The 5,850-nt window shown below is 39.0% G+C and overlaps 1 pseudogene; it reads left to right on the top strand.

The window, feature by feature from the left end:
• The first annotated feature begins 542 nt into the window (after positions 1-542).
• Positions 543-661, top strand: LOC149164182 (5S ribosomal RNA; annotated as a pseudogene).
• The last annotated feature ends 5,189 nt before the right edge of the window (positions 662-5,850 follow it).

Raw genomic sequence — 5,850 nt, 5'->3', positions numbered from 1 at the left:
TTAGTAAAAAAAAAATAAAAAAAAAATCAAAAATTACTTTATGAATTTCTTCTTTAAACACTACATTTCCCGGTGTATTATTGTGTATTATTATTCTTCCAGGAGTCCATACAAGTGCCAAACTCTGGAATGACTCAATGCTATTTCCTGTTAAGCTTATGTAATTGTGTTGTGTCATATAAAACTTCCTAAATACTATTAATTTTTTTTTGTATATTTTTATTTCAAAAATAAAATTAAATAGAATTTACATTTGAATTGAAGGTAGATATAATTTCTTCTTTTAACCATTTTTCTTAAGTAAATATCAAGTAGATTTATGTAAAAACAAATTGAGCTTTTAGATTACATGTAGAAGTTTTTTTCTTTTGAATTTGTCAAATTAATGAAACTTTAACTATATTGAAATCTATAATAATTTTAGCATGAATTAAGTCTACTCCAATCATGAATTAAGACATTTTGAAACAAATTTAAAAAAAAAAATTGTTGTAAAATTTATATTTAACAAAAGTTCCTTAGTTAAAAATATGATTAAATTTGGGTGCGATCATACCAGCATTAATGCACCGGATCCCATCAAAACTCCTTTGTTAAGCGTGCTTGGGCTAGAGTAGTACTGGGATGGGTGACCTCTCGGGAAGTCCTAGTGTTGCACCCTCCTCCCTTTAAAGTATCCCTTTCACATGTCTACAGGGAGCATAACTTGGTGGTAGATGGGCTCTCAAAACAAGGATTGGTTGTTGGTGTGAAATTGAATATTGAGGTGAGAGAGCTTTGGAGCGCACTCATCCTTGACCTAGCCACAGCTGCTTCTGCAAAACCCTCCCTCGGCAGCCTCCTGCTGCTGAGGCCAACTAGAAAGAGAGTAGAGAAAGCTCTGCGTGGTTAGCCTCTTCATCTGGTAAAAATCTGAGTCCTCCAGCATGGATGTTGGAGGGGGCCCTTAGCCTCCCCTCCCTCCTGAGATCGCTACCTTGAAACGACTGGTAGCCTCCTGCGGCAAGAGGAAAGCAACCCCGAACCAGTAGAACTTTGTTAAGAAATCTGAATCCATCCACTCTGTAGAACTACCGCGGAACACCGATGCTGAATTGCACTGAATCTAGCAAAACACGGGCTTATTGGGTAATTTACGAGCCTCTGGCCCTCTCCCAAAGCCATTGATGGATGGGTCCAGAGAAACTGAAGGCCCCTTGTCTCTGAAGGAATCCGAAGTCATCTGGTAGGCAGAGGATATTATGTGTTTGTCTTTGAATCAACAGAAGATAGAGATCTTATCTTCCAAAACGGTCCATATTTCATGGGCCCCCAAGGGCTCTATCTGAATAAATGGATGCCAGACTTTGATCCTACCCAGGATACTCCTTCAGCCGTTCCTGTCTGGGTAAGATTACCCCACCTACCACTTCATTGTTGGAACTTAGAATCCATGGAAACAATTGGGAACAAACTAGGAAGATACATTGATAGGGCTGAAAGGAGAGAACAATACTTGTGTGCCAGAATATGTGTTGAATTAAATCTGGAGACAGGTTTTCCTGAGGCTATTAAGCTTACCATAGCTGGCTGGTATCACATTCAGGAACTTGATTATGAACATCTTCCCTTCAAGTGACGAAACTGTCACAACTATGGTCACTTCACTCGAAACTACAAGAAGAAAGCTGAGGAAGAAACATAAAATGATAAGGGCGATTAGTGGACACAGGCCCAGAAACCAGGCACATCAAAACAGACCAACAAAGAAAAAAGGAAAGGAGGGAATCTAGAGAATGGAGGACCCTCCATTGGGAAGAGCCTACTTGAAGATCATGACACAGCAAATGCCACCATCTCTTCAAATCGTTTTGTTGCACTAAACCCTCCAGATGACCAACCAGAACTTGAAGAGGGAGAGGTGCAATAGAATATGGAACAAATAGCAGACGCAAAAATAAACTCAGGCCCTCAGGAACAAGTAGGAGAAGCCACTACAGAAATCCCTTCTGTAGATGCAACCCAACAGGAAAATCAGGATCCTCCAGCAGGCGCCATTTCTCCACCTTCATATGCAAAAATGACTAAAAAGAAAAAGCTGATAGACAGTCTTGGTTCTTCCGAAGATGATTCTTTCGAGCAACCCAATAAAAAGGTAGGAAGGAAGTATCGCAAGGAGATCAGAGAAGAAGAGGTGGAACAACTAAAGATGTAGGGCAATCAGTCCATAATTTAAATGTCACTAGGCAGAAACACAAGGACCGAACCCACAAAGGGAGGGTCTACTCCTTCCTTCCCCAGTAAATAATGCAGATTGTCTCTTGGAATTGCAGGGGCCTGGGGAGCCCTATGAAATGGAAGCAGTAAAAGATTTATTAAGAATGGAACCCTCAGATATCCTCCTGCCCCAAGAGACAAAGATAGAAGAAGATGCTCTTCTATCGTTAAGTTGAACCAAGTGGAAAGAGAACTCAGAAAAAGTGGTCAGTGCCCGAGGTACTTCAGGGGGCCTTGCAACCTTATGGTCGGAGGATATCTTTAAGCTAAAGAGCTCCTTCACAACCCAACATTGGATATACACTGATCTTCTACACCTCCCAAGTAACACTTCTTTAGCTCTCTTCAATCTATATGTTCTTGTTAATTTTTTGGAAAAGAAGGACTGTTGGCATACTCTCTCAGATTTCCTAGAAATATACTCCCCCCAAACATCATTTTGGCATGGGACCTTAACATCACATTAGATCCAAATGAGAATAAAGGTGGAGTATGGGGTAAATATCCCTTCCATGTCTCGCTGGAGTCTCTGATTCTCGCATGGGACCTTCTTGACCTCAAACTAAAGAAAGGTCATTATACCTGGCCCAAAAATAGAGTTGGTAATGCCAACATTGTTGCTCGTCTAGACCGGTTTCGAGTTCAAAGTACTTTGATGGAGGGGAAGCATTTAATCTCTTCAAAAATCCTGCCCAAAATAACATCTGACCATAATCCCATATCACTGCTGATAGAAAAAGAGGAGGACTTGGGACCGATTCCCTTTAGATTCATCCCTCTATGGGTCTCGAGAGAGGGCTTTATGGACACAGTGACTCTCACTTGGTCACAACCAGTTGAAGGATCCCCCAATTTTGTGTGGGAGCACAAGCTCAAGTACACTAAGTTTGCTCTAAAATCTTGGGAAAAAACCTCTATCCACTCCAACGAGAACTAGACAAAAGGCTGTATAGACTCTAGCCGAGATTTAGTTAGGCATGGAAGGAATTGAAATCACCAAAGCTAAGTTTATCCTCGAATAGAATGCCCAGTTCAACTCTTTTATTTCCTTTTGAAAGGAAGAGGAATACTGGCACCTTAAGTCTGGCAGCCTCTGGTTGCAAGCTGGAGACAGAAACACAACTTTCTTTCACAAACAATGTAAAGCTCGTCTCTTGAGGAATCACATTTTAGAAATATCCAACAGTGAGGGGGAAGTTATTAAAGGACAACCGCTAATAAAACAGGCTGCCACATCCCGTTTTCAACATCTGTTCCAGGAGGATGGTTCTTCCAATGAAGACCTGGATACTGACTTTTTGTCTAATATCCCCTCACTTGTCACAAAAGATTTAAATGATGGGTTATTGAAGCCTTTTACAGAAAAAGAGATAGTGGAATTCATATGGTCTTTGGATCTAGATAAAGCCCCTGGGCCGGATGGCTTCACCATTCATTTTTATAGAGCTTGTTGGAATGTAATAAAACTCGATCTCCTCAGAATGGTAAAAGCCTTTCAAAAGAAATCCAAAGTGGGAGGGTGCACCAACTCCACCTTCCTTTCCCTAATCCTGAAAGAAGTTAACCCTGAGACTCTTGATAGATTCTGGCCTATCTCTCTCTGCAATGCCTCCTACAAGGTCCTTGCCAAACTCTTAGCCAATAGAATCAAGCCTCTGTTAGGGAACTTAATATCCCCTCTGCAGGGAGGTTTTGTCAAAGGAAGACACCTCATAGTCAATGTGATCCAAGTGCAAGAAGCCCTCCACTCTAGCCACATTCGAAAGGAAAAAGGCATGCTCATCAAGCTGGATATGGCAAATGCTTTTGACTATGTTAAACTTTCATTCCTTTATAAAATCCTTCCCTCCGGTTTTAGCGCTGAGTTTGTCAATTTGATAAAATCCAGCACTCACAGACCTTGGATAGTGCCCCTGGTCAATGGCAGACCTGCTGACTTTTTTCAAGCTTCAAGAGGGCTCTGCCAAGGGTGCCCATTGTCAACCTTTCTTTATATCTTGTTGGCAGAATCCCTAATTAGAAAGCTAACAATGGAAATGAAATCAGGCTCCATCCCAGGCATCAAGGCAGCAAGAGGAGTTGACCCAATAAATCATGCCATTTTTGTGGATGATTCTCTTCTTTTGGGAGGCGCCTCGATTAAGATAGCAAAAGCTATCAAAGAAATTCTTCATCACTACTGCTCAATCTTAGGAGCCTTGATTAACAAAAGAAAAAGCGTTGTCTATGACTGGAATGTAGATCATCAAACTATCCTTTGAATAGTTTGCCCATTGGGTTTCCCTGGGTATGACAAATGGAAAAAGATCAAATACCTAGGCCTTCCCTTAACCCTGGGACAAAGCCCTCCCTCCCTCTGGACGGAAGTAATAAACAAGATAAAAGCTAAGATAGCTTACTGGGGAGGCAAATGGCTTACAAAGGCTGGGAAGATGGTTTTGATAAAGGTAGTCCTCTTCGCCCTCCCCATATTCTAGTCATCCCTCCTGCTAGCACCCACGACTATCACAGAACAGATCTCCAAGCTCCTCTGGGACTTTCTTTGGAATGGAGGAAAGGTCAATTAGAGCAAGTTACATCTGGTAAGTTGGGATATCCTAAAAAGGCCACTCCAGCAAGGCGGGTTACACATACGAGATCCAGGCCTGGCAAATCTGGCTCTTGGTGGAAAAATCATATGGCAACTGTATGCAGATAAAAATCATCCTTCAGCGTAAATCACATAGAATATCATTTGTCGACGCGTTTCGAACCAACTAGTGTGGTTCATCGTCAGGACAAGTTGAAGAAACAGATCCAACTTAGCATGTTAAATAGTCTGAGCAGAGTCTTCAACAGCTAATTCGACCAATTGCTAATTTTGACTTTGGGACCAGGGTCAAATATTAATATTATTATTACTATTATTTATTTATTTATTATTATTATTATTATTCATTTTTAATAAATAAAATAAATATAATTGGTGTTAATGGTTAGTTAAAAAATTAATTAATTAATTTATTTAATAATTAATAATTATAAAGATTATAATAATAGGATGTTAATAAAAGTTAGTTAGAATTAATAAAAATATAGGAACGAGGTAACTTAAAAAATAAAAATAAATGGAACGAGGTAATAAAAATAAAAATACATAAATAAATAAATAAATATTAATGTATGTAAATTAAAGAAGCTGGTTATAAAAGGTACTAAAATAAATAAATAAAATAATAAAATAAATTAGTTAATTAATAAAAAATAACCATAAATTTAAAAAATAAAAATAAAATAAAAAAATAAAAATAAATAATAATAATAATAATAATAATAATAATAAGTAAAAAGAAAATATTATCAAGTTAAAAAAGTTAATTAAAAAAAAAAATCATAATCCTTCAATTAGGAAGAGAGGGCTGGGATCCAGCAGCTGCTTATCTTCCATCCGTCCTCTCTATTGAGATTGTTCGATCTTTTCTCAATTTCAAGGGCTTCCCTAAATTTTCGGTGATGGAATTGCGAAACCCTAGCGATAACACTCGCCTCCTCTATGCAGACATGATGATTGGTACTCTCTGCATGCTCAGCTAAAGCGGAAGACTTGGTTCTCCT

This window comes from Pinus tabuliformis, chromosome 5_1 (genome assembly GCF_031772625.1).
Source record: "Pinus tabuliformis cultivar Carrire ecotype Pingquan chromosome 5_1, CPIR1, whole genome shotgun sequence".
Taxonomy (NCBI): Eukaryota; Viridiplantae; Streptophyta; class Pinopsida; order Pinales; family Pinaceae; genus Pinus; species Pinus tabuliformis.
The sequence above is the reverse complement of the archived record's forward strand: the minus strand, read 5'-3'. Positions and strand labels throughout refer to the sequence as shown.